Source organism: Rhinatrema bivittatum, chromosome 8 (genome assembly GCF_901001135.1).
Source record: "Rhinatrema bivittatum chromosome 8, aRhiBiv1.1, whole genome shotgun sequence".
NCBI classification, from domain to species: Eukaryota; Metazoa; Chordata; class Amphibia; order Gymnophiona; family Rhinatrematidae; genus Rhinatrema; species Rhinatrema bivittatum.
Genome location: NC_042622.1, coordinates 223589791 through 223612586, shown reverse-complemented (window position 1 = coordinate 223612586; position 22796 = coordinate 223589791). Strand labels below are relative to the sequence as shown.

Sequence of the window (22796 nt, the reverse complement as noted above, 5' to 3'; positions counted from 1 at the left end):
GCGAGGCCGCGGTGAGAGAGACAGGCAAATGGCGGATGCCACATGGAACTGAGCGCGTCCCTGGGTCCTGGAGACCGCGGAGTGCGGCGTCTCCAGACGCGGAGGTAGGCGCTGGTCACAGGGAAGAGAGGGGAAGCGGTGCAAGCTGCAACACTGCCTACAACTTAAAAATAACGTAAAAGATTTGGGCATTTGGATTGACAGTGAACTAAGCTACAAAAAACATATTGCATTAAAAACAAAAGAAGGCTTCTATAAACTCCAAATTCTGAAACATCTAAAACCAATACTACACCACCAAGATTTCAGAACAGTACTACAATCCCTAATTTGCACCAGCCTTGACTACTGCAACTCACTCTTGTTGGGTTCACCTAAAGCGACCTTAAAACCACTACAATTGCTGCAGAACGCAGCAGCTAGAGTCCTGATGGGCAAAAAGAAAACAGAACACATCACCCCTGTACTCAAAAGTCTACACTGGCTTCCGGTGGAAAAACAAATTGAATTCAAAGTACTAACAGTCCTACACAATGCAATATACAAAGTAGATAACACGGCCCTTGACAATGTCATTCATTTACACAGAGCACAATGTACAACCAGAACAGCAAGTAAAGTAAATCTAGTAATTCCCTCTCTCCCAGTAGCCAAATTATCCACAACATGAAACAGAGCAATATCTATTGCCGGTCCAAAATTATGGAACTCTCTACCAGAATACCTGAGCTCTCAAAGTAACTTTAAATCCTTCAAAAAAGAGCTCAAGACATGGTTATTCTTGCAGACATACAAGAATGACATTGGATAACATCTCTCAACAAATATAATATATACCTTCGTCGGGTATGAAATAACAAACATAAAGCTAGGACTATGAATGTGTTAAAATAGGCCTATAGATTACATACTACACATGATTAGATCCCCCCTGTTTACCTGATATGTTTAACGGTCTAACCTTAGACAATGTGTAATGTTGATTAGATATGTCAATAATAAGAGAATTTTTGGTTAGTTTTTATTTTTTTTATTTTGTTACTCAGACCAGTTACTGTTAGATGTAAGGTTGTGTTTTGTGTTAAATTGTAAATTGTAATAAGGAGTAATCGTGTTGCTCACGTTCTCTGAGTTCACTTACTGTTTTATGTAATGGTTGTTGATGATGTAAACTGGAGTGAAGGCAGCTAGCTATACCTCGGTATATAAAAAGCTTTAAATAAAAAATAAATAAATAAAAATGACATTTGAAATGACAGGTACCAGCGCACCCAGGATACTTTATAGGCGCCGTATACTGCTCTATACAGTAAAATGGATTGCGCATGCCTATCGCTTCACAGACGTGCTTTGGACGCGGCTTGCATTTGCGTCTCATTTGAATACTGAATCGAGCGATATGTGAACCAAATTGTGTGCGTGGCAAACGAGCGGGCGCTCGGCACAGCCGCACTTTTTCTTACGCGTCCTTACTGTATCAGCTTGTTTGATAGCTTCTGATGACCAATCCTTAAAATTAGCTCCTTCTTTGGTTAAAGCTGTTAACGGTGCCACTCGAAAAGAATAATGAGGAATAAAATTATGATAAAAGTTTGCAAATCCCAAAAATCGTTGAAGTGCTTTAAGTCCCAAGGATTGAGGCCAGTCTCAAATAGCTGACACCTTCTCAGGATCCATATGAATTCCAGTAGTAAAAACTATATACCCTAAAAAAGGCAATGAATCCTTTTCAAAGAGACATTTCTCCAATTTGGCATATAGATGATGTTCACGAAGCTTTTACAAAACTTGACACACATGAAAACGATGTATGGAAATATCTTTTGAATAAACAAGTACGTCATCCAAATAAACTATTTCAGAAGAATGAAGTAAATCTCTCAGTACTTCATTCATAAGATTTTGGAATACAGCAGGTGCATTACATAATCCAAATGGCATAACTAAATATTCATAATGTCCATCCCGAATATTAAAAGCTGTTTTCCCATTCATCACCTGGTTTGATTCTTACTAAATTATAAGCTCCTCTTAAATCAAGCTTAGTAAAAATCTTAGCTCCTTGCAAACGATCCAAAAGTTCAGAAATTAAAGGTAAAGGATATCTATCCTTTCCAGTAATAGAATTGAGTCCATGATAATCAATATAAGGTTGAAGAGAACCATCTTTTTTCGCCACAAAGAAAAAACCAGCTCCAGCTGGAGACGTAGATGGACAAATAAATCTTTTGTCCAGATTTTCTTGAATATATTTAGACATAGCTTGTGTCTCTGGTAAAGACAACGGATATACTCTTCCCCGTGGAGGTATTGCACCAGGAAGAAGATCTATGGCACAATCAAAAGTTCTATGTTCTGGAAGAACATCTGCATTTTCTTTAGAAAAAACATCAACAAATTCCATATAATGTGAAGGTAAAGTCCATGAAGTAGTAGATAACTGAACTTTTACCCGAGGTCGATCAAGTAGACAAGTAGCAAAACATTTTTTACTCCAGGCAGTTATTTGTAATGTATCCCAGGAAATGGATGGTGAATGTCTTTCTAACCAAGGTAACCCTAAAACAACTGGATGTATAGATTTCTCCAAAACATAAAAGGACGTTTTTTCTTCATGTAATATTCCTGTACATAAAGTCACTGAAATAGTCTTATTTGAGACACTGAAATAGTCTTATTTGAGACTGAGGCTCCAAGGAGGAAGACTAAGAACCAATGTCAGGAAGAATTTCTTCACGGAGAGAGTGGTGGATGCCTGGAATGCCCTTCCGGAGGAAGTGGTGAAGTCCAAAACTGTGAAGCACTTCAAAGGGGCATGGGATAAATATTGTGGATCCATCAGGTCCAGAGGACGCATATAAAGAGCAGGTAGTAAAATACTGCACGGAGCGGCAGTAGCCACAGAGGCATTCACGGAGCGGGATGCCAGTGGCCAGTGGTAGGTGTCCACCTTCATGGAGCGGAAGGATGTAGGGCTGTCATCTCCCAATTAAATAAAAAACAAAAACAAAAAACAAAACAGGGATGGGATCCATCAGGTCTAGAGGACACATATAAAGAGCAGGTAGTAAAATACTGCACGGAGCGGCAGTAGCCACAGAGGCATTCACGGAGCGGGATGCCAGTGGCCAGTGGTAGGTGTCCATATAAAGAGCAGGTAGTAAAATACTGCACAGAGCGGCAGTAGCCACAGAGGCATTCACGGAGCGGGATGCCAGTGGCCAGTGGTAGGTGTCCACCTTCACGGAGCGGAAGGATGGAGGGCTGTCATCTCCCAATTAAATAAATAATAAAAAAACCCAGGGATGGGATCCATCAGTTCTAGAGGACGCATATAAAGAGCAGGTAGTAAAACACTGCATGGAGCGGCAGTAGCCACAGAGGCATTAACGGAGCGGGATGCCAGTGGCCGGTGGTAGGTGTCCACCTTCACAGAGTAGAAGGATGAAGGGCATCCATCTCCCAATTAAAAAAAGAAAAGAAAAAAAGAAAAAAAAACAGGGATGGGTTCATGGGCTTATAGGTATTACCAATTATTAGGCTTTTCAATATTTGATGATAGTTAATGTGACTTTCAAGGCATTCTTCACTTTCGGTGCATGTCCGGCATGACTCCTTGCTTCAATGACAGGGGAAAAGAAAAACTGATACTTCACACATTTCCAGCATTGCCCTCTGCTTCATGGCAGAGAGCTATGCTGCCGCTTACCCAACTAATCAAACTTAATATTTCACTTGGAAGCAGCTCCAGCACTGCTCTCTACATTAATGGTGGGGGTGAAAAGGGAATTAGAACATAAGGTTACTAAGAGCCAAGAGAAACAGTTAAGTATGAGAACAAATGTGTGAAGCTTGCTGGGCAGACTGGATGGACCGGTTGGTCTTCTTCTGCCGTCATTTCTATGTTTCTATGTTTCTATGTTGTTATAAAACCAGGCAAGGGAGTTCTATAAATAGAAGATATTCTTATTGGTGGAATATGATGTAACATCGGAATCTGCAATTGTTTAACCACATCAATTAAAATAAAATTCCCTCCAGAACCAGAATCCACGAAAGCCAAAGTTGAAAAGGAATCACCAGCCCTCTCCAATGTTACTGGGAGAGTAAGTAGGGGAGCAGGAGTTGTACAGCCTAGGAACAGCTCCCCTGAGATTCCTAGACTTGGGAGTTTCCCGGTTTCTCCTTACATTGAGCTAACGTATGACCTTTGCCTCCACAATAAAAGCAAAGGCCTAAAGAACGATGTCTCCTCCTTTCTTCGGGAGTAAGAGAACTGCATCCTAATTGCATTGGTTCCTCTACTCGATTAGTAGAACTTTCAGTGGATAAGAGCATTGGACGTGAAAAAGAAGGAGGCAAAGAAACTTGTTTCCTTAAAGGTTTAATTTCCCGAAGTCTCTGTTGAATACGCAGATCAATTCGACCAGTGAGATCAATCAATTCTTCCAGATTATCTGGGAGATCTCTGGTGCCAGTTCATCTTTAGCATGAGAAGATAATCCCTCTAAAAAAATACCTTCTCACCATCCCAATTCAGTTGCCAAGGTACGGAATTCCACTACATAATCCACCAAAGGACGTGAACCTTGTTTTAAATTTAGAATTTCTGCAGCTGCTGTAGATTGACATGCTGGTTCATCAAACATTTGTCTAAAAGTGCGGACAAATTGTTGTAAATCTCCAGGTAAAGGATCTCCCCTCTCCCACAAGGGAGATGCCCATGCCAAGGCTCTGCCATTCAATAAAGACATAATATAAGTTGTTTTAATCTGATCTGTTGAAAATTGATTAGGCTGAAGAGCAAATCTCATAAAACATAGGTTCAAAAATCATCGACACTGTTTAACATCTCCTGCATATCGAGGTGGGGGAGGCATTGGTATAGGAGTTGTTGAAACTGAAGCAGAATTCAAGGTAAGTGAAGAACTGGCTTCTGAAGAAGAAGAATCCTGACGATTTGCTAAACGTTCAACGGTTGCTGCTAAAAGGTCTAAACCTTGCTGTTGTTGCTGGATCCGCTGAGCTAAACCAGGAATGGCCTGAAGGCAAGACAAATCCACCGAGTCCATGGCCTTGGCAATCTGTTATCTCTAGATTCGTGGACTCTTAGTCTGACTTATGTGATAAAATAAGTCAGAAGATGGAACAGAGAACAGTCTTTTAAGAAACTGACCTTCAGGATGAGGAGTTAAACTGAACATGTAGATGATTCACTATTGAAAAGTATTTATTCATAAAAACAACATAGAATTCAGGAACATATATCTAATGAAACTTTGTAAATGAGTAAATACTTGGCAACAAGCAAAAAGTAATAATACAAGGCAAAAAAGGTAGAGACTAAGCTGAAGAGAAGTGTTTACCGTTGCTGACAGTTGCCACGGCAACCTGAACACTTCCCTGCAATAAATATAAAGAGCTTAAGAACATAAGAAATTGCCATGCTGGGTCAGACCAAGGGTCCAACAAGCCCAACATCCTGTTTCCAACAGAGGCCAAACCAGGCCACAAGAACCTGGCAATTACCCAAACACTAAGAAGATCCCGTGCTACTGATGCAATTAATAGCAATGGCTATTCCCTAAGTAAACTTGATTAATAGCCGTTAATGGACTTTTCCTCCAATAAATTATCCAAACCTTTTTTGAACCCAGCTACACTAACTGCACTAACCACATCCTCTGGCAACAAATTCCAGAGCTTTATTGTGCGTTGAGTGAAAAAGAATTTTCTCCGATTAGTCTTAAATATGCTACTTGCTAACTTCATGGAATGCCCCCTAGTCCTTCTATTATTCGAAAGTGTAAATAACTGAGTCACATCTACTCGTTCAAGACCTCTCATGATCTTAAAGACCTCTATGATATTCCCCCTCAGCCATCTCTTCTCCAAGCTGAACAGCGCTAACCTCTTCAGCCTTTCCTCATAGGGGAGCTGTTCCATTCCCTTTATCATTTTGGTCGCCCTTCTCTGTACCTTCTCCATCGCAACTATATCTTTTTTGAGATGCGGCGACCAGAATTGTACACAGTATTCCAGGTGCGGTCTCACCACGGAGCAATATAGAGGCATTATGACATTTTCCGTTTTATTAACCATTCCCTTCCTAATAATTCCTAACATTCTGTTTGCTTTTTTGACTGCTGCAGCAAACTGAGCCGACGGTTTTAAAGTATTATCCACTATGATGCCTAGATCTTTTTCCTGGGTGGTAGCTCCTAATATGGAACCTAACATCGTGTAACTACAGCAAGGGTTATTTTTCCCTATATGCAACACCTTGCACTTGTCCACATTAAATTTCATCTGCCATTTGGATGCCCAATCTTCCAGTCTTGCAAGGTCCTTCTGTAATGTATCACAATCCGCTTGTGATTTAACTACTCTGAATAATTTTGTATCATCCGCAAATTTGATAACCTCACTCATCGTATTCTTTTCCAGATCATTTATATATATATTGAAAAGCACCGGTCCAAGTACAGATTCCTGAGGCACTCCACTGTTTACCCTTTTCCACTGAGAAAATTGACCATTTAATCCTATTCTCTGTTTCCTGTCTTTTAACCAGTTTGTAATCCACGAAAAGACATCGCCTCCTATCCCTATGACTTTTTAGTTTTCGTAGAAATCTCTCATGAGGGACTTTGTCAAATGCCTTCTTAAAATCCAAATATACTACATCTACCGGTTCACCTTTATCCACATGTTTATTAACCCCTTCAAAAAAATGAAGCAGATTTGTTAGGCAAGACTTCCCTTGGGTAAATCCATGTTGACTGTGTTCCATTAAATCATGTCTTTCTATATGCTCTATGATTTTGATCTTGAGAATAGTTTCCACTATTTTTCCTGGCACTGAAGTCAGGCTCACTGGTCTATAGTTACCCGGATCACCCGGGTAACTATAGACCGGGTAAATATTGGGGTTACATTGGCCACCCTCCAGTCTTCAGGTAAATGGATGATTTTAATGATAGGTTACAAATTTTAACTAATAGATCAGAAATTTCATTTTTGAGTTCCTTCAGTACCCTAGGATGCATACCATCCAGTCCAGGTGATTTTCTACTCTTTAGTTTGTCAATCTGGCCGGCTACATCTTCCAGGTTCACAGTGATTTCGTTCAGTTCGTCTGACTCATCAGCGCTGAAAACCATCTCTGGAATTGGTATCTCCCCAACATCCTCATTAGTAAACATGGAAGCAAAGAATTCATTTAGTCTTTCTGCAATGGTCTTATCTTCCCTAAGAGCCCCTTTAACCCCTCGGTCATCTAATGGTCCAACCGACTCCCTCACAAGTTTCTTGCTTTGTATATATTTTAAAAAGTTTTTATTATGGGTTTTTGCTTCTATGGCCAACTTCATTTCAAATTCTCTCTTCGCCTGTCTTATCAATAGAGATGTGAATCGTGTGATCGATCGTCTTAACGATCGATTTTGGCTGGGGGGGGGAGGGAATCTGATCGTCGCGGTTTTGTTTTTTTAAAAAATCTTTTGAATCGTAAATCGGGGGAGGGCGGGAAAACCGGCACACTAAAACAACCCTAAAACCCACCCCGACCCTTTAAAATAAATCCCCCACCTTCCCGAACCCCCCCAAAATGTTTTAAATTACCTGGGGTCCAGTGGGTGGGTCCCGGTGTGATCTTCCACTCTCGGGCCACGGCTGTGTTAATAGAAATTGCGCCGGCGCTACCTTTGCCCTGTCATATGACAGGGCAAAGGTAGCACCGGCGCCATTTTGGTTCCTGTCCCCTGACGTCACGAGCGCAGGAGATTGCTCCCGGACCCCCGCTGGACCCCCAGGGACTTTTGGCCAGCTTGGGGGGCCTCCTGACCCCCACAAGGCTTGCCAAAAGTCCAGCGGGGGTCCGGGAGCGACCTCCTGCACTCGGGTCGTATTGCCGTATTGCAAAATGGCGCCGGCCATACGGCCGACGCCATTTTGCAATACAGCCCGAGTGCAGGAGGTCGCTCCCGGACCCCCGCTGGACTTTTGGCAAGCCTTGTGGGGGTCAGGAGGCCCCCCAAGCTGGCCAAAAGTCCCTGGGGGGTGCAGCGGGGCTCCGAGAGCGATCTCCTGCTCTCGTGATGTCGGGGACAGGAACCAAAATGGCGCCGGCGCCATTTCTATTAACGCAGCCGTGGCCCGAGAGTGGAAGATCACACCAGGACCCCCCCCCCACTGGACCCCAGGTAATTTAAAACATTTTGGGGGGGTTCGGGAGGGTGGGGGATTTATTTTAAAGGGTCGGGGTGGGTTTTAGGGTTGTTTTAGTGTGCCGGTTTTCCCGCCCTCCCCCTTCCCTTTCGCCTCCCCCTCCCCCGATTTACGATTTTTGACGATAAATCGGGGGAATTCCTATTGTATCGTGCCTCTAACGATTTTTGACGATTTAAAATATATCGGACGATATTTTAAATAGTCAGAAAACGATTCACATCCCTACTTATCAATGCTTTACATTTAACTTGACAATGCTTACGTTTTATCCTATTTTCTTCAGATGGATCCTTCTTCCAATTTTTGAAGGATGTTTTTTTGGCTAAAATAGACTCTTTCACCTCAGCTTTTAACCATGACTGTAATCGTTTTGCCTTCCTTCCACCTTTCTTAATGTGTTGAATACATATGGACTGGGCCTCTAGGATTGTATTTTAAACAATGTCCAAGCCTGTTGTAAACTTTTAACCTTTGCAGCTGCACCTTTCAGTTGTTTTCTATTTTCCTGAAGTATTCTTTGACAATTCTAAGCAGCACGAGCCCTCCTACAGTAAATATAAAAACAGCTGACGTACCTTAAGCGATTCAAAGCAGCGTGAGTCCCCTGTTCCCACTGAAGCCTCTTTTAAATAAGAAAAATGCACGCGCGCGATCAAACCAGCTTATTGAGCCCAGCCACGCAAGCGCGCATCTGACGTCACATGCGCACATGTGCACCCCGACGTCAAATACGTCGGAACGCGCGAATCACGGCAAGACCCAAAACCCTCGCTGCAGTGCCCAAATGATGCGCTGGCAAACTCCCCGAACGATGTGCCGACGAGTCCCATCGGCAAACTCCCGCCCAAGCTCCACCACAACCCACTCTAACTAAAGGTAAAGTTATAACAGGTTAGGGCTGTTCAGCTTGGAGAAAAGCAGCTGATGGGGGATATGATAGAGGTCTATAAAATCGGGAGAGGACTAGAATGGGCAAATATGAATCAGTTATTTACTTTTTCCAGATAATACTAGCACTAGGGGGTATGCCATAAAATTAGCAAATAGCACATTCAAAACAAATCAGAGAACATTATTTTTCACTCAATGCATAATTAAGGTCTGGAAGTCTTTGCCAGTGGATATGGTAAAGGAAGTTAGTGTAGGTAAGTTTTAAAAAGGTTTGGACAAGTTTCCAGAGAAGTCCATAAAGTGCTATTAATCAAGTTGACTTAGGGAATAGCCACTGCTTATTACGGGCATTAGTGGCATGGGATCTATTTAATGTGTGGGTACTTGCCAGGTACTTGTACCTTGTTAGAACAAAGAGCATCAAGAAAGGCCATACTGGATCCAACCAAGGTGTATCAAGCCCAGCATCCTAACTCCAACAGCGGCCAGTCTGAGGCACATGTTCCCAGCAGATCCCAAAAGGTAGTGGATTTATTTCTAGAGGGCACTCCATGAAGTTAGCATGTGGCACATTGAAAACTAATCGGAGAAAGTTCTTTTTCATTCAACGCACAATTAAACTCTGGAATTTGTTGCCAGAAGTTGTGGTTAGTGCATTTAGTATAGCTGTGTTTAAAAAAGTTCTTGGAGGAGAAGTCCATTACCTGCTATTAATTAAGTTGGCTTAGATAATAACCACCGCTATTACTAGCAATGGTAACATGGAATAGACTTAGTTTTTGGGTACTTGCCAGGTTCTTGTGGCCTGGATTGGCCACTGTTGGAGGCAGGATGCTGAGCTTGATGGACCCTTGGTCTGACCCAGTATGGCATGTTCTTAAGTTCTTATTTCTTGTTACTTACTCCCAGAGCTAGCAAGGCACTTTTCCTCTTTAAACTACATTATGCTGGTTGTCTTACCACATCCTCTGGCAACAGATTCTACAGCTTGATTGTGTATGCAGTGACAAAGTACTTTCTATGATTTGTTTTAAATTTTCTACCTGTTAATTTCATGGAGTATCTTTTCTTTAAGTTGAATTTTAAAGGGTAAATAACCATCATTTATTTTATTAACTTCTATCATGCCCACTCTCAGCTGGAAGGTGTGTGGACTCTTGCGGCTGTGGTGAGGTTGGCTCAGCCTGCAGGACAGGCTCCGTAGGCTCTCACGTTGGAAAGAGGCTGGACTGTGGATTCATCTATACGAACCCCTTTCCCCTTGGGTTTTGGGAGCCGGCATTTCTTGTCCGCTCATTCCTAATATTCTACTTGTGTTTTTTGATCATTGTCCCCACACACTGAGCTGAGATTTTTAGTTCATTGAACTGGCCGCAAGGACTTCAAAATCCTTTTCCTGGGTGGAAATTTCTAATATGGAACCCAGCATGGTGGAGGTGGATTGGGGATTATTTTTCCTTATGCGCATCACTTTGCACTTTTCCACATTAAATTTCCTCTGATCGTGAGAAGCCCAATCCCTTAGTCTTGTAAGGCCTTTCTGCAGTTCCTCACACACTGCTGCTGTTTTAACAACTTTGAATAATTTTGGGTTATCTGCAAATTTAAGCAGTTGATGTATTGTTCCCTTTTCCAGATCATTGATTAATATGTTAAACTGCACAGATCCCTGTGGTACCCCACTAACGATCCTTCTCCATTTGGAAAGTTGATCATTTAATCCTACCCTCTGTTTCCTGTCTTTTAGCCAGTTACTAATCCACAACAGGACCCTTCCTCTGATCCCATAACATTTTAATTTGCTAGCTCACCTTTATCTACATCTTCAAAGAAACCGAATACATTTGTAAGGCTAGACTTCATTTTGCTAAATCCATATTGATTCTTCCCCATTAAGCCATGTCTATCTATGTGGCCAGTAATTTAGTTTTTAAGGATATCTTCTACTATTTTGCCTGGCACTGACTTCAAGCTCACAGCGTATAGTTTCCCAGATCACCCCTGGAGCCTTTCTTAAAAATTGGTGTTACATTGGCCACCCTCCAGACTTCAGGTACAGTGGCTGTTTTAAATGATAAGTTATAGATTACTAGCAACAGGTTTGCAATTTTATGTTTGAATTAATTTAGGACTTTGGGATGGATACCATCTAGTCAAGGAGATTTGTTTCTCTTTAGTTTGCTAATTTGATCTATTACATCCTCTATTATTGTTGCGGTCTCCACCGCTTCCCCTTCTCTTACTCTGAGCAGGGCTCACCTCCGCTACTGGAAACGCCGCGTTCCGTACGCCCGGGACCCCTGCAGCTCTGCCGGTTCCTCATGGCGTCCGCCATTGCTTGCCCGTCTCCCCGCTGCCTCGCGCGCGTGTGAGGACGCACACTATGTGCGCACAGCTCCCGGAAGTCTGGCCCCGCCTGTGCTAACAACGCCACGCCCTAAGTCTGATTTAACCGGCGTCCGGACGCCTTCTCCTTGCCTTGCAACGAGGTTCACTACTGCCTAGTAGTTCTGAGTTGCGCTTTCGTCTGTTCCTCGCTCCTGACTTGACCTTTGGATTGCCTTGACTTCGCTTCAGCTTGCCGCCTGCCTCCGACCTTGGTCCGTTCCTGACCTTGCTTCAGCTTGCCACCTGCCTCAGACCCCGGTCCGCTCCTGGCCCCGCTTCAGCCTGTTCCGGTTCACAGCCAGCTGCAGGTCCCGTTCCAGTCTTTAGCCTGTTCCGGTTCACAGCCAGCTACAGACTCCGTTCCAGTCTACAGCCTGCTCCGGCTCACAGCCAGCTGCAGGACCCGTTCCAGTCTACAGCCTGCTCCGGTTCACAGCCAGCTACAGACTCCGTTCCAGGCTACAGCCTGCTCCGGCTCACAGCCAGCTACAGACTCCGTTCCAGTCCACAGCCGCTCCGGTTCACAGCCAGCTACAGACTCCGTTCCAGGCTACAGCCCGCTCCAGTTCACAGCCTGTCTTCAACTCCTGCCTCACGGTCCAGCTTGCCACAGGTGTTGTTACTGCCCGCTGTCCTGCCTTCAGCTGGTCCTCAACCTGCATTGCTGGCCTACAGACTTTTGTGTTCTCCTTGGACTTTTCATTGCTACACCCTCTGCCCAGGCTTCCTCTGTTTATAGACTCTGAGCGTTCTCCTAAGTCCCAAGGTTCCAGGACCCTGCGGGCTCCTCCTGGGGGGTTCCTGGTTCCCGGGTGAACACCGCTAGCCTGTGGCTCCGCCTCCCGGCCTACCCTGCCTCCCTGGGTAGACCGGCCCAAGGGTCCACTATCCTGACTGCAGCACCCAACTGCAACAATTATGACAGATATCTGTTTTAATTGCTCAGAAACATTATCAATAAATGTTTTCAGTGTGGGTATGTCCCCAACATCCTCCTCTGTAAAAACAGAGGCAAAGAATTCATTCTATTTTCTTCTGCTATTCCTTGCCCTCCCTCTGCATTCCTTTTATTCCTTGGTCATCTAGAATCTACTTCATATGTACTTGAAAAAAGTTTATTAGTTGCTGCCTCTATGGCCAGTGTCTTCTCAAATTTTCTCTTGACCTGTTTCAAAGCTGTTGTATATGGAACATGCCAATACTATGCTCGTGCCTATTTTCTTCATTTGTACCTACTTTTCCTTTTATGAAAGATGCATTTTGGTTTTAACTGGCTTTTTCACCTCACCATTAAACCATGCTAGCAGTCTTAGTCTCTCTTTGACCTTTTTTAATGTATGGTATACATTTTATCTGGGCTTCCAAGATGGTGGCCCACATCATGCAAACTTAATATTGGCACTGCTCCTTTTAGTTTTTTTTCTAATTTCCTCATTCTATCATAGTCTAATTTTTTTAAGTTATATGTTACTGCAGAAGTTTTACTTAATGTCCTCACTCAAGTAATCATGTTAAATGTTATTGCATTATGATCACTGTTTCTAATTGGCCTCACCACAGTAATCCCTTGCACCAGATTATGCATCCTAGTGTGAACTAGATCTAAAATAGCTGCCTGCCTTCTCAGGTCTAGGAGAAGTTGCTCCATGCAACAGCCATTTAAATAATTTAGAAATGTAACCTTTCTAGAATGTCCTGATGAGACATTGAATCAGTCAATACTGGGGTAATTGAAATCTCTATAAAAACGTAAGATATGCCATACTGGGTCAGACCAAGGGTCCATCAAGCCCAGTATCCTGTTTCTATCAGTGGTCAATCACAAGTCACAAGTACTCAAACATTAGATAGATCACAAGCTACTATTGCTTATTAATTACCATCATATCAGTTTATAGAGTTGTGATCGATCGTCTTAACGATCGATTTTGGCTGGGGGGGAGGGAATCTGATCGTCGCGGTTTTGTTTTTTTTTTTAAATCGTTTAAATCGTAAATCGGGGGAGGGCGGGAAAACCGGCACACTAAAACAACCCTAAAACCCACCCGACCCTTTAAAATAAATCCCCCACCCTCCCGAACCCCCCCAAAATGTTTTAAATTACCTGGGGTCCAGTGGGGGGGTCCCGGTGTGATCTTCCACTCTCGGGCCACGGCTGCGTTAATAGAAATGGCGCCGGCGCCATTTTGGTTCCTGTCCCCCAACATCACGAGCGCAGATCACTCCCAGACCCCCGCTGGACCCCCAGGGACTTTTGGCCAGCTTGGGGGGGGGCCTCCTGACCCCCACAAGACTTGCCAAAAGTCCAGCGGGGGTCCAGGAGCGACCTCCTGCACTCGGGCTGTATTGCCGTATTGCAAAATGGTGCCGGCCGTTTGGCTGTATTGCCGTATTGCAAAATGGCGCTGGCCGTATGGCTGGCGCCATTTTGCAATACGGCCCGAGTGCAGGAGGTCGCTTCTGGACCCCCGCTGGACTTTTGGCAAGTCTTGTGGGGGTAAGGAGGCCCCCCCCAAGCTGGCCAAAAGTCCCTGGGGGTCCAGCGGGGGTCCAGGAGCGATCTCCTGCGCTCATGACGTCGGGGGACAGGAACCAAAATGGCGCCGGCGCTTCCTTTGCCCTGTCAGGGCAAAGGTAGCGCCGGCGCCATTTCTATTAACGCAGCCGTGGCCCGAGAGTGGAAGATCACACCGGGACCCCCCCACTGGACCCAGGTAATTTAAAACATTTTGGGGGGGTTCGGGAGGGTGGGGGATTTGTTTTAAAGGGTCGGGGTGGGTTTTAGGGTTGTTTTAGTGTGCCGGTTTTCTTGCCCTCCCCCTTCCCCTCCCCCTCCCCCGATTTACGATTTTTTGACGATAAATCGGGGGAATTCCTATTGTATCGCGCCTCTAACGATTTTTGACGATTTAAAATATATCGGACGATTTTTTAAACAGTCAAAAAACGATTCACATCCCTATCAGTTTATGGATTTACCCTCTGGAAAGTTATCCAAACCTTTTTTAAACCAGGTTACACTAACTGCTATAACCACATCCTCTGGCAATGGATTCCAGAGCTTAACTGTGTGCTGAGTGAAAAAGAATTGTCTTCAATTTGTTTTAAATGACCTACTTGCTAACTTCATGGAGTGCCCCTGGTCCTTCTATTATCTGAGAGAGAAAATAACTAATTTATATTAACTTGTTCCTTTCATGATTTTGTAGACCTATCATATCCTCCCTCAGTTGTGTCTTCTCCAAACTGAACAGCCTTAACTTCTTTAGCCTTTTCTCATAGGACAGCCATTCCATGCCCCTTATCATTTTGGTTGCCCTTCTCTGAACTTTCTCCAGTGCAGCTATATCCTTTTTGAGCTGTGGTGACCAGAACTGCACACAGTATTCAAGGTGCAGTCTCACCATGGAGCGATACAGAGGCATTATGACATCCTCTGTTTTGTTTTCCATCCCCTTCTTAATAATTCCTAACATTCTGTTTCCTTTTTTGATTGCCACAGAACACTGGGCTGATGATTTCAATGTATCATCTATGTATCTATATATCATCAACTATGACACATAGATCTCTTTCCTGGGTGGTAACTCCTAAGACAGAACCTAACATTGTGTAACTATAGCGAGGGTTACTTTTCCCTACATGCATCACTTTGCACTTGTCCATGTTAAATTTCATCTGCCATTTGGAAGCCCAATCTTCCAGTCTCGCAAGGTCCTCCTGCAATTCATCACAATCTGCTTGAGATTTAATTATTCTGCCTAATTTTGTGTCATCTGCAAATTTGATCACCTCACTCATTGTACCTCATTCCAGATCATTTATCAATATATGAAAGAGCACCAGTCCAAATACAGATCCCTGAAGCACTCCACAGTTTACCTTTTTCCACTGTGAAAATTGACCATTTAATCCTACTCTCTGTTTCCTGTCTTTTAATCAATTTGCAATCCACAAAAGGACAAAACCTCCCATCCCATGACTTTTTAGTTTTCTTAGAAGTCTTGCATGCGGGACTTTGTCAAATGCCTTCTGAAAATCCAAATACACTGCATCTACCGGTTTACCTTTGTCCACATATTTATTAGGGATGTGAATCGTTTTCCATATCGTCTTAACGATAGAAATCGTGTGGCAGGGCAAGAAAATCGTCTTAGGCACGATTTTTTAGTTAAAAAATCGTTAAAAATCGTTTTTTCCGATTAGTGCGCACTAACTCGAGTTAGTGCGCACTAACGGGAGTTAGTGCGCACTAACGGGAGTTAGTGCGCACTAACTGAAAATGATACAATTTGACACTTTTCAGGTCAGTTAAGGTCAGTTTAGGAATGAATATGTATTCCTATTGGCTGCCCTCTTATTTATTCATGTTACCAAGTTTCCTACTGACAGTATATGGGGGATGGGAAATGGAAACAGTTGGTAGCTTGACAAAACAAGTAATGTGATCAGTCAATGTGACTAGAACTTGTGCCCTAACCCTGATACCAGGGGTATTGTGATCTTCCTGCACACAGTGCCCTATCCCTATTAATACCAGGAGTGTTGTGATCTTCCTGCACACAGTGCCCTATCCCTAATACCAGGGGTGTTGTGATCTTCCTGCACACAGTGCCCTATTCCTGATACTGGGGGTGTTGTGATCTTCCTGCACACAGTGCCCTATTCCTGATACCGGGGGTGTTGTGATCTTCTTGCACACATCCCGATATCAGGGATAGGGCACTGCATGCAGGAAGATCACAACACTCCTGGTATTAATAGGGATAGGGCACTGCATGCAGAAAGATCACAACACTCCTGGTATTAATAGGGATAGGGCACTGCATGCAGGAAGATCACAACACCCCTGGTATCAGGGATAGGGCACTGTGTGCAGGAAGATCACAATACCCCGGAGGAGTGAGGGTCAGGCAGCTCCCCCCTGTCTGTGAAGCCAGCCTCTCACTAGTAATGCAGGGAGGGAGCTGTCTCAGACTTCACCATCCACCCCCCCCCCTCACCCACACACCATTCACTAGCTGGGACATGGGGGAAGTCAGGAGTGAGGGACAGGCAGCTCCCCCCTGTCTGTGAAGCCAGCCTCTCACTAGTAATGCAGGGAGGGAGCTGTCTCAGACTTCACCATCCTCCCCCCCCCCCCCCTCACCCACACACCATTCACTAGCTGGGACATGGGGGAAGTCAGGAGTGAGGGTCAGGCAGCTCCCCCCTGTCTGTGAAGCCAGCCTCTCACTAGTAATGCAGGGAGGGAGCTGTCTCAGACTTCACCATCCTCCCCCCCCCCCCCTCACCCACACACCATTCACTAGCTGGGACATGGGGGAAGTCAGGAGTGAGGGTCAGGCAGCTCCCCCCTGTCTGCGAAGCCAGCCTCTCACTAGTAATGCAGGGAGGGAGCTGTCTCAGACTTCACCATCCTCCCCCCCCCCCCTCACCCACACACCATTCACTAGCTGGGACATGGGGGAAGTCAGGAGTGAGGGTCAGGCAGCTCCCCCCTGTCTGTGAAGCCAGCCTCTCACTAGTAATGCAGGGAGGGAGCTGTCTCAGACTTCACCATCCTCCCCCCCCCCCCCTCACCCACACACCATTCACTAGCTGGGACATGGGGGAAGTCAGGAGTGAGGGTCAGGCAGCTCCCCCCTGTCTGTGAAGCCAGCCTCTCACTAGTAATGCAGGGAGGGAGCTGTCTCAGACTTCACCATCCTCCCCCCCCCTCACCCACACACCATTCACTAGCTGGGACATGGGGGAAGTCAGGAGTGAGGGTCAGGCAGCTCCCCCCTGTCTGTGAAGCCAGCCTCTCACTAGTAATGCAGGGAGGGAGCTGTCTCAGACTTCACCATCCTCCCCCCCCCCCCCCTCACCCACACACCATTCACTAGCTGGGACATGGGGGAAGTCAGGAGTGAGGGTCAGGCAGCTCCCCCCTGTCTGTGAAGCCAGCCTCTCACTAGTAATGCAGGGAGGGAGCTGTCTCAGACTTCACCATCCACCCCCCCCCCTCACCCACACACCATTCACTAGCTGGGACATGGGGGAAGTCAGGAGTGAGGGTCAGGCAGCTCCCCCCTGTCTGTGAAGCCAGCCTCTCACTAGTAATGCAGGGAGGGAGCTGTCTCAGACTTCACCATCCTCCCCCCCCCCCTCACCCACACACCATTCACTAGCTGGGACATGGGGGAAGTCAGGAGTGAGGGTCAGGCAGCTCCCCCCTGTCTGTGAAGCCAGCCTCTCACTAGTAATGCAGGGAGGGAGCTGTCTCAGACTTCACCATCCTCCCCCCCCCCCCCCCTCACCCACACACCATTCACTAGCTGGGACATGGGGGAAGTCAGGAGTGAGGGTCAGGCAGCTCCCCCCTGTCTGTGAAGCCAGCCTCTCACTAGTAATGCAGGGAGGGAGCTGTCTCAGACTTCACCATCCTCCCCCCCCCCTCACCCACACACCATTCACTAGCTGGGACATGGGGGAAGTCAGGAGTGAGGGTCAGGCAGCTCCCCCCTGTCTGTGAAGCCAGCCTCTCACTAGTAATGCAGGGAGGGAGCTGTCTCAGACTGGTATCAGGGTTAGGGCACTGTGTGCAGGAAGATCACAACACTCCTGGTATTAATAGGGATAGGGCACTGTAAGAGATGACTGTAGTAGATTGAATAAAGATCTGATGTTTCTGCTCTCCTCACACCAAACAAAAACAACACACAAGCAGAGAAGCCCTTCTTACAAAGCTGAGCTAGTGAGTTAAGTAGGAGGAAAAGTAAACATACTGGTGCCAGTGTGGCTACTTAAAAAATACACTTACCAACAATCAATTACATATATTTGAACTGTGTACAGTTCCAGCCAGGACCACCTTTCTAAAATGCACAGTGATTGGCAAATTCAACATGCACTAGCATTTCAGGTGCCTGCTAACAAAAATAATAAACAAACAAGTTCTAGTCACGTGAGTGCTGATCATTACATTACTTTTTTTGTCAAGCTTCCAACTGTTTCCATTTCACATCCCCCCAACCATATTGGTAACATCAATAGATAAGAGCACAGCCAGCCAATAGGAATACATACATACATATTCATTCCTAAGTGACCTTTACTGACCTGGGAAGTGTGAACACTTTGTTTCATTTTCTGTTGGTGTTCGTTAGTTTCCAGTTCCATTTCCCATCCCCCCAACCATCACCTCAGTGGTAACCTTGGTAACATCAATAGATAAGAGGGCAGCCAGCCAATAGGAACACATATTCATTCCTAACTGACCTTCAGTGACCTGGAAAGTGTTTATTTGTATCATTTTCAGTTAGTGCGCACTAAATCGAGTTAGTGCGCACTAACGGGGAGTTAGTGCGCACTAACTCGAGTTAGTGCGCACTAACACGATTTAACGATTTTTAACGATAAATCGTTAGAATTTCTATTGTATCGTGTTCTATAACGATTTAAGACGATATAAACATTATCGGACGATAATTTTAATCGTTGAAAAACGATTCACATCCCTAATATTTATTCACCCCTTCAAAAAAAATGTGGGAGATTTGTGAGGCAGGACTTCCCTTGGGTAAATCCCATCAAACCATGTCTATCTAAATGTTTTGTGATTTTATTCTTTATAACAGTTTCCACGATTTTTCCCCACACTGAAGTTAGGCTCACTGGTCTATAGTTTCCTGGATCACCCTTGGATTCCTTTATAAATATAGGTGTTACACTGGCCATCTTCCAAGCTTCACATACATTGGATGATTTTAATGATAGGTTACAAATTTTTACTAATAGCTCTGAAATTTCATTTTTTAATTCTTTCAGAATCCTGGGATCTATACCATTTGGTCCATGTGATTTATTACTCTTCAGTTTATCAATTAGGCCTACCACATCTTCCAGGTTCACCATAATTTGGTTCAGTTGATCTGAATCATCACCCATGAAAACCTTCTCCAGAACGGGTATCTCCCCAACATCCTCTTCAGTTATCACCGAAGCAAAAAAATAGTTTAATCTTTCTGTGATGACCTTATCTCCTCTAAGTGCCCTTTTAACCCCTTAATCACCCAATGGTCCAACCCACTCCCTTGTAGCTTTCTGCTTCTGACATATTTTTTAAAGTTTTTATTGTGAGTTTTTGCCTCTATGACCAACTGCTTTTAATTGAACTTGCCAATGCTTATGCTTTATCCTATTTTCTTCTGATGGATCCTTCTTTCAGTTTTTAAATGAAGAACTTTTGGCTAAAATAGCCTCTTTCACCTCACCTTTTAACCATTCCAGTAATCGTTTTGCCTTCCTTCCACCTTTCTTAATGCGTGGAATACATCTGGACTGCGCTTCTAGAATGGTATTTTTTAACAATGGCCCAGCCTGTTGCACACTTTGTAGCTGCACCTTTCAGGTTTTTTTTCTATTTTTCTTATATTATCAAAGTTTCCCTTTTGAACGTTTAGCACTAGAGCTGTGGATTTACATATTGTCGCCCTTCTAGTCATTAATTCAAATTTGATCATATTATGATCACTATTGCCAAGTGGCCCCTCCATCATTACGTCTCTCACCAAATCCTGTGCTCCACTGAGAATTAGATCTAAAATTGCTCCCTCTCTCGTCAGCTACTGAACCAATTGCTCCATAAAACTGTCTTTTATTCCATCCAGGAACTTTATCTCTCAGGCATGCCCTGATGTTACATTTACCCAGTCAACATTGGGGTAATTGAAATCTCTCACTATTACTGCACTACCTGTTTGATTAGTTTCCCTAATTTCTCTTAGCATTTTACTATCCGTCTCATCATTTTGGCCAGGTGGACAGTAGTATATTCCTATCACTATTCTGTTTCCCATAAAGATCCATTTGTACATTTAGTCTCATGCATGATCTTTATCCTGTTGGACTCTGTGCTATCCCGGACTTAAAGTGCCACCCCGCCACCAAGATGATCGTCTCTGTCTTCGCAATATAATTTTTACCCTGGTATTTATTTATTTATTTATTTAAAAACTCTTCTATACTGTCGTTAAGTTAAATAAACATCACAACGGTTTACAAAAAGCACGATAATAAGATATGAGTGGAATAGATTACAAATTAATCATGTGCCATCATAGTACGGTAACAATATAATATAATAGACTATGTGAGTGAGTTAAGCTTTGTCAGGTATATATTAGTCGGCTTGAATTTAATATTAATATGCGTTTGTGGGTTAAGATAACCTCTGGTTTGGTGCGTCCGTATAGATCAACTGTTTTTCTCCTTCTCTTTATAGAAAGCTTGTTTAAAGAGCCAGGTTTTCAGATTGGTTTTGAATATTTTCAAATTTCTCTGCAGCCTTATTTCTAGTGGCATGGTGTTCCATAGTATGGGACCAGCCAGTGACAGTGGTATAGCACTATCCCATTGGTTATCCACTTTCCACCATGTCTCTGAGATGCCAATTAAGTCTGTGTCTTCTTTCACTGCTATACACTAATTCTCCCATCTTACTTCTTAGACTTCTGGCATTGGCTTATAAACATTTCAAAGTTAGTTTTTTGTTTGAATTTACATTCTGCTTTTCAGTTGTCAGGGATAAATTGGAATCTTTTAGCTCAGATGAGTTTTTAATTACAGGCACTTGGACTACTTTTCTAATTATTGGAACCTCACTGTCGGGATGCCCTAATTCTAATGCATCATTAGTATCCTTTAAAGATACCTCTCTCCGAACCATGCGCTGCTGAGCGACTGTCCACTTTCCCCTTTGTTCTAGTTTAAAAGCTGCTCTATCTCCTTTTTAAAGTTTAGTGCCAGCAGTCTGGTTCCACCCTGGTTAAGGTGGAGCACATCCCTTAGGAAAAGGATCCCCCTTCCCCAAAAGATTCCCCAGTTCCTTACAAAACTGAAACCCTCTTCCTTGCACCATCGTCTCATCCATGCATTGAGACTCTGGCGCTCTGCCTGCCTCTGGGGACCTGTGCGTGGAACAGGGAGCATTTCAGAGAATGCTACCCTGGAGGTTTTGATTTCAGCTTTCTATCTAAAAGCCTAAATTTGATTTCCAGATACTCCCTCCAACATTTTCCTATGTCATTGGTGCTCACATGTACCATGACAGCCGGCTCCTACTTGGTGAAGGTTTGGGCAGAGCCTGTTCCGCCTGCAACCGATGAAGAAAGGGCCATGAGCCATAGACGGAGCCCATCGTACCTGCGGCTGAAGAGGCAGGGGAGAGAGGCCCAGGAAAGACACAGGCTGAGGCCATACTGGCTGTGGCTAAAGATGCAGGGGAGAGAGGCCCTGGAGAGCTGCGGGCAAACAAAACCTGAATGGGCAGAAGAGGCAGGGGAGAAAGGCCCGAGAGAGCCGTGGATGGAACCCATCCTGCCCACAACTGAAGGAGAGAAGAGGCCCAGGAGTATTATGGGGATGCCATCCCGGCAAAGACACAGAGGAGACAAGCCTAGAATGAGAGACCCAGAAAGACTGTCCATTTGTATGTGAGAATTAGTGTGGTGTGTATAAGAGAGAGGGAGGGTATATGTGTGAGGGAGAAAGAGAAGGCACCTGTGAGCAGTGAGGATGTGAAGGTGTGTGTGTTCTAGAGAGGAGCCTGCGGGAGTGTGAGAGAGTGAGCTTGTGTGTTTGAATAAGAAAAGGACCCTATGTGTGAATGAGAGAGAGAGAGAGGGAGCCTTTGTGAGTGCAGGTATATGTGTGTGTGTGAGAGAGAGAGGAACCCTGTGTGAGGGAGTGAGTGTTAGTGTCTGAGTAAGAGGAGGAACCTGAGGTGGGAGGGAACTTGTGGGAGTGAATGAGGGTGTGTGTGTGAAAGAGAGAGCCTGTGTATGGGAGTGTGTGTGTGTGTGTGTGTGTGTGTTTAAGGGAATGTGTGTGTGTCTGTGTGTGTAAAAGAGGATAAAAGTTTGTGCGCAACAACCCCCCTCCCCCCCCCTTCAGAGCATTTGTTAATCAAAGTTCTCAGGTATGGAGAGCTGGTGGATTTCTATCCTTGTTAGTTTTAATCATTGGTGTTTTTTCGATGTGTCTGCTGTTTTGGAATTTTTTTTTTTAAATATGAGTTTTTAATTATTGAAAGTTATTATTAGCTATTACAAATATTGTTTTTCAAAATACTGGTTTTACTGTTACTGGGAGGGAGGAGGTTGGGGTTGAGGCAGAAAGACTGAAGTTTTGCTAACGGCACCTAATACCCTTGCACTGGCCCTGCGTGTAAATGTATTTTACCTATGAAAGTGGGCTTTTGATAACTGCTACAATATATTCCATTAAATTGTCCATAGGAT

The 22796-nt window shown here is 44.4% G+C and overlaps 1 pseudogene; it reads left to right on the top strand.

Annotated features, from left to right (window-relative positions):
* The window catches only part of LOC115097149, a 98178-nt pseudogene that overhangs the window by 74036 nt on the left and 1346 nt on the right, over positions 1-22796 (top strand).